General features: G+C 35.7%; 1 pseudogene; it reads left to right on the forward strand.

Annotated features, from left to right (window-relative positions):
- Window positions 1-10066, forward strand: part of LOC123952578 — a 170838-nt pseudogene extending 160772 nt beyond the window's left edge.
- Window positions 10067-13079: the final 3013 nt, after the last annotated feature.

Genomic DNA, 13079 nt, shown 5'->3' on the forward strand with positions numbered 1-13079 from the left:
AAAAACCAGTAATACCTATTCAAAAAATAAAGAGAAAAGAATCCAAGCATATCACTAAAGAAAGCCAACAAACCATGAGAGAAGACAGCAAGAGAAGAAAGGAATAGAAGAACTACAAAAACAACCATAAAGCAAGTAACAAAATGACAGTAAGTACATACCTATCAGTAAATACTTTTAATATAAATGGACTAAATGCTCCAATAAAAAGACTTGAGTGACTGAATGAATAAAAAAGTATATCCTGCCTACAAGAGATTCATTTCAGACCTTAAAAATACATGCAAATTGATGGGTGCCTAGGTGGCTCAGTGGGTTAAGCCTCTGCCTTCAGCTCAGGTCATGATCTCAGAGTCCTGGAATCGAGGCCCGCATTGGGTTCTCTGCTTGGCAAGGAGCCTGCTTCCCCTTCTCTCTGCCTGCTTCTCTGCCTACTTGTGACCTCTCTCTCTCTCTGTCAAATAAATAAATAAAATCTTAAAAAAAAAAATACAGGCAGATTGAAAGTGAAGGGATGGACAAGCATTTATCATGCATATAGAAGTGAAAAGAAAGCTTGGGTAGCAATACTTATATCAGACAAAATAGACTTTAAAACAAATATTGTAACAAGAGACCAAGAAGGACTCTATATAATCATAATGGGAATAATCCAAGAAGAAGATAAAATAATTATAATTATGTACCCAGCATGAAGCACCCAAATAAATAAAACTGCTAATAACAAATGTAAATGAAGTAATCAACACTAATACAATAATAGTAGGGGATTTTAACACTCCATTTACATTAATGGATAGATCATTGAGACAGAAAATCAGCAAGGAAACACTGGCTTTGAATAATACACTGAAACAGATGGATATAACAGATATATCCAGAACATTCCATCCAAAAACAGAAGAATACACATCCTTTTCAAGTGCACACAGAAAATTCTTCAGAAGAGATCACATATTAAGCCACAAAACAAGTCCCAACAAATTCAAAAAGACTGAAGTCATACCATACATGTTTTCTAACCACAACACTATGAAACTATAAGTCAACCACAAGAAAAAAATCTTTTTTTGTGGAAAGGCCACAAATACATCCAGGTTAAATAACATGCTACTAAACATGAATGGGTAAACCAAGAAATCAAAGAGGAAATCAAAAAATACATGGAAATAAAAGAAAATGAAAACACAATGGTCCAAAATCTTTGGGATGCAGCAAAAGCTATACTAAGAGAGAAATTCATAGCAATACAGGTCCACCTCATGAAGCAAGAAAAGTCAAAATAAACAAACTAAACTTACACCTAAAGGAACTAGAAAAAGAGTATAAAGTATACCAGTATAACTAGTATAAAGAAGGAAGTAATAAAGATTAGAGCAGAAATAAGCAGAACAGAAACAAACAACAAAAACAAACAAAACCAATAGAACAGATCAATGAAACCAGCAGCTCGTTCTCTGAAAAGCTCAATAAACCTTTATCTAGACTCATCAAAAAAAAAAAAAAAGGCAAGCAACACCAAAGAAATACAAATGATTATAAGAGAATATTATGAAAAAACATATGCCAACAAATTGGACACCCTAGAAGAAATGGATAAATTCCTAGAATTTTATAACCTCCCAAAACTGAACCAGGAAAAAACAGAAATTTGAATAGAGTGATTTCCAGTAATGAGATTGAATATGTCATCAAAAAACTCCTGACAAAAGTCTGGGAACAAACAGCTTCATAGGGGAATTCTACTGAACATTTAAAGAGTTAATAACTATTCTTCTCAAACTATTCAAAAAAAAAAAAACAAAAACAAAAACAGAAGAGGAAAGAAAGCTTCCAAATTCAATCTATGAGGCCAGCATGACCCTGATACAAAAACCAGATAAAGACACTACAAAAAAGGGAACTATAGGGCAAATCTCTGATGAACACAGTTGCAAAAATCCTCCACAAAATACTAGGAAACAAAATCCAAAAATACATTTAAAGAAATCATTCACCATGATCAAAAAGGATTTATTCCTGGTATACAAGGATGGTTTGATATTTACAAATCAATGAACATGATATGTCACATCAATAAGAGAATGGATAAAAACACTACGGTCATTTCAATAAATGCTGGAAAAGCAATTGGCAAAGTACATCCATTCACAATAAAAACCCTCCACAAAGTAAGTTTGGAGGGAATATATCTCAACATAATAAAAGCTATACATGAAAAACTTACAGCTAACATCATACTCAACAGTGAAAAACTGAGAGCTTTTCTCCTAAGGTCAGAAATAAGACAAGGATGTACACTCTCACCACTTTTATTCAACATAATATTAGAAGTCATAGTCACAGCAATCGGACAACAAAAAGAAATAAAATGTCCAAATTGGTAAAGAAGAAGTAAAATTTCCACAACTTGCAGATGACACAATACTACACATAGAAAACCCTACAGGCTCCACCAAAAAACTACTAGAGCTGATAAATAAATTCAGTAAGGTCACAGGATGCAAAATCAATATATAGAAATCTATTGCATTCTACACACTAATAATGAAGTAGCAAAAGATAAATTAAGAAAACAATCCCATTTAAAACTGCACCAAAAATAAAGCTAACCAAGGAGGTAAAAGACTTTTACCAAGGAGGTAAAAGACTTATACTCTGAAAAGTATAAAATACTGTTGAAAGAAACTGAAGATGACACAAAAGAATGGAAAGTTATTCCATGTGCCTGGACTGGAAGAAAAAAAATCTGTTCAAATGTCTATACTACCCAAAGCAATTTACAGATTTAATGAAATCCCTATCCAAATATCAATAATATTTTTCAGAGCTAGAATAAGCAATCCTAAGATTTTTATAGAACCACAAAACACCCCAAACAGCCAAAGCAATCTCCAGCAACAAAACTGGAGGTATCACAATCCCAGACTTCAAGATATGCCAAAAAGCTGCAGTAATCAAAACAGTATGGTACCAGCATAAAAACAGAGACATAGATCAACAGAACAGAAAAGAGAGTCCAGAAATACACCCACACTTATATGGTCAATTAATCTTTGACAAGGGAAGCAAGAATATGCAATAGGAAAAAGACAATCTCTTCAAAAAATGGTGTTGGGAAAACTGGACAGCTACATGCAAAAGAATGAAACTGGGCCACTTTCTTATATCACACACAAAAATAATTGGATTGAAGACCTAAATGTGAAACCTGAGTCATAAAAATTGTAGAAGAGAACACAAGCAGGAAATTCTTTGACACTGGCCATACATTTTTTTTTAGATAGGTCTCCTGAAACAAGGGAAACAAAAGCAAAAATAAATCACTGGAGCTATGTCAAAATAAAAGGCTTTTGCAAAGCAAAGGAAGCAATTAAAAAACACTAAAAGACAACCTAGTAGATGGGAGAAAATATTTGCAAATGACATATCCAATAAAGGGTTAGTATCCAAGATATATCAAGAACTTATACAACACAACACCAAAAAAATGCCAAATAATCTGAGTAAAAATGTCAGAGGACCTGAGTAGACATTTTTCCAAAGAAGACATCCAGTTGGCCAACAGACACAGAGGAAGATGCTCAACATCATTCATCATCAGGGAAATTCAAATCAAAACCATGATGAAATATCACCTCACATCTGTCAGAATGGCTAAAATCATAAAAAGAAATAAGTGTTGAGGAGGATGTGGAAAAAAAGGAACACTCATGCACTGTTGGTGGGAGGGCAAACTGGTGTAGCCGCTGTAAAAACACTGTAGGAGTCTTTAAAAAATTAAAAATAGGATTACTATATGATCCAGTAATTCCACTACTGAGTACTTACCCAAAAAGTATGAAAACACTAATTCAGAAAGATATATGCACCCCTATGTTTATTGTAGCATTATTTACAATAGCCAAATTATGGAACCAACCCAGTGTCCATCAGTGGATGAATGGATGAAGAAGATGTGGTATTGAGGCACCTGGGTGGTGCAGCTGGTTGAGCACTCTTGGTTTTGGCTCTGGTTGCAATCTCCCAGTGGGGGGTCCAAGCCCTGTACTGGGGTCTATGTGCTCAGTGTGGAGTTTACTTGAGTTTCTCTCTCCCTCTCCATCTGCCTCTACCCCCTGTGTACTCTCACTCTCTCTCTCAAGTAAATAAATTTTTTTTAAAGGCTGTGTTATACATATACCATGGAATATTACTCAGCCAAAGAAAAGAATGAAATCTTGCCATTTGCAACAACATGGATGGATCTAGAGAGTATAATGCTAAGCAAAATAAGTCAGTCAGAGAAAGACAAATGCCCTATTTCACTCATATATGGAATTTAAGAAAAACCAAATGAGCAGAGGAAAAAACAAAGAGAGAGAGAAAAACTATGAAACAGACTCTTAACTCCAGAAAACAAACTGATGGTTACCAGAGGGGAACAGGTTGGTGGGGTGGGGGTTGAGGGTTGGGTGAAATAGGTGAAGGGGATTAAATACCACAATTAATACTGAGTATTGTATTGTTGAATCACTGTATCATACACCTGAAACTAATATAAAACTGCATTAACTATATTGTAATAAAAAAAATTTAAAGATAAATTCACTTGAATTATCTATAGATGTTCCCTTTCATAAACAGATGAGATAGAATATAAATACTGTGATTTAGGGGACTATCTTAGTTTAAGGCCAGTTAAAAGAGAAAGCATGTAAAGTTCTGATCATCCCCTAAGGCTGAATACCAATGGTTTGCAGATTAAGCTTTCCTCAGTGTTGAAGAGTTGAGTTCAAATGCACATCGGCACTTTCAAAGCTCTGAAGAGAGTCCACTTAAAACCTCAAGATAATGGCTTCTTCTAGTTTTTTTTTTTTTTTTTACAAAGACTAGAAAATATAAATATGTAAGTGTGTATATATTTGGTTTTGTCAAAATTTCTTAAAATTCAGAAAATTTCTTAAAATTCTGATATGTTTTATTTCAAATATCTCTTTAGCACCCTTCCTCTCCTATGCACACCCCAAGAAATGATAAAATCCTAACTTTTCTCTAGGAAGGGAAATATCTGTCCAAAAAAAAAATCTTGGAAAGTAACTAAAGTCTTGGATACAAAGAAATGTTTGTACATAGTTACATGACTTACTAATCTTTTGTTTCTCTTCTCATCAGTCTTTTAAAGACACTCCATAGTAAGATATGGAGCTAGAATTTTTATCTGTGTGTAACAGGTACTTTTTATGGAAATCAACAAATGTAAAACCTCCAAAGGATGCTTTAGAAAATGTAAATCATATTTTAGCAGGTCTCAAAATACTTGGTTGAATCACAATATTAACCTCTTAAGGGCAAAAGAACAAAATTATCATAAAATCATTGTGCTGGGAATAAAAAGGAAGGCTGAATAGCGGAAGGTACCACTAGTGATAAAACTGACTGCAAATGTGTAAACTGTGATTACAGTAATGGGCATTTGCCTAAGACAAGCAGATAAATACCCACCACACATAAAATGAGCTCTTCTATTTACAACTGTTGGTGCAGGCTTTAAAATTTCCTACTATCTTTGAAATTAGATACTTGTCACACAATCTCCCTGCATAGCATTTGACAGGTATGCCTCTAACATCCTCAGCCAGAGAACATTGCCTAACAACAAAGCACTCTGAAATGCTAGGAAATGTAACCCACCAGAATGGAAACTTTTTGGAAACAATTTGCTCTACTTTACATTCCCACAAGTTTGTAGATTCCTACAACTTTATATCACATGGCAACAAAAATCACTCTGCTTTTCCTAAAGCAAATATGGCAGTGATTCTTAATCAGCATCTTTATAAGCCCAAGCCTGGCTTATGTATTTATAGATGGCAAACATCCTAAAGATACCATAGGCTAAACTAGATAAGTCTTGTCAAGGGACTCTGTAGCTTTTGCTATATATGCAGAACCCATAAGAATGTGCTAATGCCATTACCAAATGCAGCCCTATCAGTACTAAACACTTGGCTTGGCAGTTTGATAGTAACATTTTAGAGAAAGTGAGCAAAATGGGATTCTACTTCATATTGCAAATGTACAATAAAGAAGCTTCTCTTACTGGTTTAGCAACTGAGAAAACTTGATGAAGTTTGTAACATAAGTAACATAAGAGATGGTATCTATGATAAATTCTCACAGGGGGAAATGAACTCTCTAAATAGCTGTTTCTGAATTTATGCTGTCATTCCAATTAAAGGGCTGTCCATTACATGACTATTCCACAAGTGATATTTACAGGCTTTGAAATGTTAATACAGAAATATCCCAGCACTACATTCTACTGAAACTCTAGCTTATTCCAAAAAGGAAATTATAAGGAAACCCTTTTTCACAATTTATGGAATAAAAGAGCAAAAATCCATTCCACTGGAGAAGGAACACTATTTGGATATAGAGGCAGAAGTGGAACTAAGGAAGTTAGAAAACTGTATATATCACTTGACCATAGCAAACCCATCTTCATTCACCAGCCTACTTTTCTGCATTCCTGCTTGGCCTTTCCACTGTGCCAGTTTACCTCATTCCTCTTCTTGCTTCTTGCTAAAATTAAGAATTGAGGAAAAGGTGTTTGATGATTTTTAAATCTTTCTCTCACTGATATGTTTAAAACAAAACAAAACAAAACCGAGCACTAATTTGAGAATTTGCAGTTTTTCTATATCCCTCAGGAATTGGGTGGGTAAGTGCTCCTAGAAGCCCCATAAGAGATGAAGAAGCAAATCCAGAAGAATGAAGAGGCTTGCCCAAAACACACATGGAGCACAAGGCACCAGTACACTGCCATTTACCTTCTTTGAAATCACATCTCATATTACTCCCACACCACTATTTTCTCGCCTCAAAAGGATGGTACAACAGAAGCAAAAATTGTTGGTGTGGTTTTTCTTGTGACCAAAGCTCTAAAGAAACCAAAACCTGCAAAGGTAATCCCATATCACCTTATGGAAAGTACCTTCTTCCCATACCCACTGTTCTCAATCTCAGCTCTTTATCTCCATCTTGCCACCTACCACAATCTGTAATTATTTTCCTGATTACTTGTTTATCTGTCATACACTGGAATATAATCTCTCTGAAGGTGGGGCAGCAAGTGTGTTTTTATTATATGCCCTTGTATCTAGCTTTTAGCAATGACTAGCACATAAGTAGAGTTACAATAAATAGTTGTTAGATGTAAATAGTTCAATTCCTTCATAATTTACACAGAAAAATCAATCAGAGTTACATATGATATCACTTAGAATCAAATCCTCCAAGTGCAAGAATTGTTTGATAGGAATAAAAACAGTGCATTTTAGAACTATGAAGAGCTTTAGAAAATCACATAGCATAACCATTTCATATAACTGATGAAGCACTGAATCCCAAAGGTTACCTAGCTTACCCAAAGTCACACACTTAGCCACAGAGTGGGGACTAGTGAGAGTTTATTAATTTTGTTGATTTGTTCGCATGTAACCTGTATTACTAAAGAAAAGATCTAGGGAATTTGACTAAAAATGTTGAGAAAAGGTAGAAGTTAGTATGCTGAAACAAAGCTCAATAGCATTTTTTTTGTAGCTAGAAATATTTGGTTCAGTTTCCAAATAATACTAATTTACACAAGAAAATATGTTATATTGTATATCACTGATGAAAATGCACATTTATAACTTATGACATGTATTTCAGAATAAAAGACATATTTTAATATGCCTTAGCCCCTCCCCTACAAAAAGAATCCATCATCTCTGAAATAAAATCATTTAGGAAGGTAGGATAATATATCAAATAATGCCACAGACAGGGACTTTATGTTCAACCTTCCAATTTCTGCACCAACTCAAAGAAAATCTTTAGCCTCTCCGTGGCATACATAAAATGAAAGCAAGTGTTTTCTCACTTACCCACTAAAGATACCATTTGAGTACTTCCAAATAACATTTTGTATCTCAGAATGCAGGGTGCTTATAAATAATATACCAAGGATTATTAATCCTATTGTAAGCCAATACTATCATGCAATGAAAAGGGAAAAAATACTCAGACTGAATTCATCTGTAATTCACACCACAGCAAGTAGTTATTACAGCCCATATGCAGTGATGATCACCCACTGCTGAAAGTTCCATGAAAGTGTGACAAGGTGACACACAGGAGTTAAGTGCTGTATGCTGGGTGGCGGCTCATTTCATACCAGGATAGAACTTGCTATTTGAAAAGGGTGTACAGAAAGCCACCATGCAGACAGGGGTGAAAACTGCAGAATCAAACAAATGTTGCTGATTCAAAGTCGTTCTCCTACAATAACAACCAGCACCAAATGAGTTGCCGTGGTGGAGAGCAAGCTGTGCTCAGAGACTAATTGCTACACTTGTTAGAGTGTGCAAGAAGGTGTTTATTTGTTTTACATGTGTTTGGTGCCAAGACATCCCGGGGATCTGGAGCTGAAGTGGAAACAGAATGACAGTGTTTAGAAAACTAAACACAAAAACAAAAGGGAAAGGGAATTTTTTTTTCCTGAAAGTGACTTACTTGAGCATTAAATGTATAAAAACCTTGAGGCTCTTATCCTGGGTGATTAATTCTTCAGGCTCCTTCAGATCAACCCGTGGGAGCCCAAGCTGGAATGGAGTGTGTTAAGTCTGAGATGCTTTGATGTTGTTACTTTTATTTAGATGGTGAATTATTCAAAGCAGGGAGGATCAATCTAAGAGTTACCAATAGAAATAAAAGGGAATGAACTCAGGAAGAGGAAAGAACTAAAGCACAAAATGTGGGTGTTCAAACAGTTCCGTCTGAATGGCAAAATTTAGAATATGTACTATGGGGAATTTGCCACACTGTATCTTTCCAGTTTCAGAAATAATAACTTGATTTTGGTTGACATTTTTAAAGGTTTAATGATGAAAATACTTCTACTGAACAACCTTGTTTTTCTTCACTCATACTTCACAGGCCTCCAGAGTCTTCCTTTGTACAGAAATTAACTACTCCAAATATAAGTCCCAAATATTTCCAGAATATGATTAATGAGTAAGTTAATTCCTCCAACCAATGAACATGGTAGGTATTAAAAACAATCATTGTTACTTATTATTTTTCTTTGGATATGCAGAGATATCTGAGGACTAATTAAACTCAACAACAAATGTGATATGTTTATATTTTCCATATGATTAGCATATTATGTGGATTATTTTTAATAATCTTAATTTTTGAAATTAAAAGGCCAGGCTTGCCCCAAGCTCCAGAGTCAGATGAACCAGCCCCTTCTCCCGGCCCTGGGACTACCTTTACAGATGCAATCCCAGAGGAAATTAATGGGGATGGAGATGGAGACTAGGAAAAAAGCTTTGACTGAGGAAGGAGAGCTCAAGAGTCAGGACATCTCAGATTTAACAGCAGTTAAAAGGGGAGACTCATCATTATTTACTCTTGCAGTCAAAAAAATGAAAATAGATATCAAAGAAAAAAAAAGAAGCAAAAAGTGAAGATGAGTTTTAAAAGATGTAAATCCTGGTTTCTTCTTTTTCTGAGGAGCAGTTAAAACTTTATGAAATATATCACTGGTCAGCTTTCCCCTTGGCAGTTATAAAAAGGCTGATCCAGAGGCACCTGGGTGGCTCAGTTGGTTAAGAGTCTGCCTTTGGTTCAGATTCTTATCCTGGGGTCCTGGGATCCAGTCCCTTGAACTCCCCACCCCCAGGATCTTGGCTCAGCAGGGAGTCTGCTTCTCCTCTCCTTCTGTCTCTCCTCCAGCTTGCTCTCTCTCTTGCTCTCTCTCTCAAATGAATGAAATAGTTAAAATGAATGAATGAATGAATGAATGAATGAATGGCTGATGCAGTCCATCACTGGCACCTGTGTCTCAGAATGTTGTTATTGCTATGTCTGGTATTTCCAGGGTTTTCATTGAGGAGGTGGTAGAAGCAGCACTGGGTATGTGTGAGAAGTGGGGAGAAAATGTCACCACTACAACCCAAACATATGAGCGAGGCTGTTCAGAGGTTAAAGCAAAGGGGCAAATCCCAACTCAAAGCACAAAAAAATTATCTTCTAGACCAAAGCCTACAAAGGCCACATACTGAAGGAAGAAATACTGGTTCCAGACTCCTTCCTATTGCGTGAGACTTTTGCTCTGGTGCTTTAATATCTCAGCCCTGTACGAATTCCATGATGGTTTTAATGTCTTACTCAGAACTCTGACATTCATCATATCTAAAAAGCATGCAGCCTGTTTCATACTTGCCTTGACTAAATATTGGGAACTCCTTGGGCACTTTGAGGCATTTAACGGTCTCTTGGCTATCTGGAAGAAAAAAGGTGCATGGGCCTTAAGCATCTTCTAGACAGGGAAGCAGCTTTCAGAGAGAAAACATCTCACAGAGAGTTTTGGCAGCTTCACATTGTAGCATGAAGTTGTTATGACTTAGGTTATTTCTTCCAACTAGTTTTAAGTAGATAAAACAACAAGAAACTTTTGACTTGTGATATTCTATATGAAGAACATGGTAATAGCAAGACTAGTGGAAAACTTTATCCCTATAAACATTTAAAGTTCTCTTATGGATTTTAGTGAGTGATCATTAAACTGTTTTCCAACTTGCAAATAAATAAATAAATAAAACAAAACTAAGAAATAGTACGAATAATATTCACTATGTATCACATATCATTTTGAAGTACCTGTTTTATATAAACTGTATCACAAAAAAGTAATCAGATTTTTTCAAGTTCCCTTTATTACCTCAAAATTTTATACAAAAACTTTACTTGGTTTGATACTCCTCTCTTGTATCTCTCTTTTTTTCTCTTTCTCTTTTTCTCTTTACATACCTCTCTCAGGTATGTAAAAATTCATCTGACAGGAGAAAGCAGTAATCTTCATTTTTCATACAAAGACAATAATGCAAATCTACACCCTCTATAGATTTAAAACTTCATTTTAATGTAAATTACTTTCTATTTTCCACTACTTTCTGCCACATATAGTGTGAACGGTTCATTAATGTGTAGTGAAAAACATATGCCAAATTGGGATTCATGCAAATCACCAACTCTATACAAAAAGAAAAATTTGTATCCATAAAAATCTAACAATTTCTCCAAGATTCAATTTATATTTAACCTTGAAACTCTACTCCTGTGGTCTTCAAAAAAGCCATCAGGAAGAGGTTATGATTTTTGCCCTCTCTAATAAAAATTAATTTCATGCTTTTTATCTGGTCTCCTACACACATAAGGGAATATAGTTTGCAAAAACAGGCTTATGGCAAGAATTAGCTTTCGTCTCTGATTTAAGGCAAAATATATCAAGTAAGTCAGCCACATATTATTATTAGCCCAACTATTACAACTATATAGGAGCTCTTCTGCCTCAATGAAGTGCCGAAACTAAAAAAGAACCAGAAAAAACAACAAATGAACCCGTATGTATAGGGATGTATGTGTATTAATATGTGTTTTTGATGTTTACCATGATATTTGTAACTCTGATCCAATGCCACAGAGTTCCCCCTTGTGTTCCATATTTTCTATTTGCATCTCTATGCTATCTGCACCCCACCAAAACACACATCCAGGCACTCAGCTCCAAGAGCAGGAAGTGTCACTCAGAGAAACACTTGCTGCCATCTCCAGCACTCCACACTACCAACTCCAGAGCACTGACTCAGATATTTTGTCTGGGGGAAGAACAGACTGTAGAACAGATGGCTGCTGATCTCTTCCCAGAGGAAATGACTTCATTTGCAACTGCATATGGAGAAGTTTAAACCTGAGGGTGCTCTCAAGAATAGTGGAGGTTGCAGTTGAATAAAATAAACCTCATTTAAAATGGAGATGGGAAGCCAGAAGGGGGAGCTCCCATGCCATAACATTCCTTGTAGTCCTTTGCAGAACCAACAAGAAGAGGCACACTTTGCATTTCAAAAAGGGAGAAGCCTATATTTTACTACCCTGGAGGAGGAGGAGAAGGGGGGAAGAAAGATTTTCTCTTGCCCAGCAACAGCCCAGCCAATGAGAGACTTACACAACTTAGCCAATGAAAAGCCATTACATTTCAAACTCCCAGTTTTCTCCAGTGAACATTCAACTACAACAACCCCTCTTAACTCCCCTTTCCTCTACAAGAGAGAATTCCCCTCCTTGCTCTCTGAACCTGCCTATGTTTTGCCATAGCTTGCAGGTCCATAACTACAATTCCTCTATTATACCTGAAGAAAGCCATTTTGCTGGTAAAATAACTGGCTGTTTTATTTTTAAGATGAACATGGTGAAAGAAGATTGGAAGATGAGGACATTCATGAAGATACAGCCTAGATCATAGATGCTATCGCACAGGAGATAACTGGGAAATAAGACAGCTGGGAAAAATTTTTCTAGGGTCAGAACAAATATCAAACATTGACCTCAGAAACTATTCCATCCATGGAAGGAGTCACAATTTGATTCCTTAGTTGGTAGAGGAATGTATGCCCCAGGGTATTGTAAACAAAGCAATCAACTGGAAATCAGTGGAGTGTAATAGGTGGGTGGGGTCAAAAAAAAGAGGGGAAGAGAGTTCTACCAATCCCATTGTTACCAGCATGACTGTGGGCATATCCAAACCTATGCCTCCATGAAAAGCAACTTCAGAGGTTTAAAATTGGGAGGTGGGGGCAACAGACTACACTAACACTTACTAAACAAATGAACAAGTAAATAACAGGATCAGCCCTGGAAACGGAGGAGGAGAAGAATACCCAGAATTGTTACAATGTATTATCCAAAATGTTAAAGGAATTATGAGGCATGCAAAGAAACAAACAAAAAATATGACCCAAACACTGGGGGACAAAACTGCCTATGAAAGTGACCAGACCTCAGATTTAACAGGAAAATATTTCAAAGTAGCCATTGTAAATTTGTTCACAGAACTAAAAGAAAGTATGATTAAAGAAATAAAAAGGTGTATAATGAAAAATTTGCATCAAATAAAGAATACCAATATCAATACAGAGATTGAAATTTTAAAAATAAATAAAATAACCAAATGGAAATTATAGAGCTAGAAAGTACAATAACTGATATAA

The sequence above is a fragment of the Meles meles genome, chromosome 11 (genome assembly GCF_922984935.1).
Source record: "Meles meles chromosome 11, mMelMel3.1 paternal haplotype, whole genome shotgun sequence".
Taxonomy (NCBI): Eukaryota; Metazoa; Chordata; class Mammalia; order Carnivora; family Mustelidae; genus Meles; species Meles meles.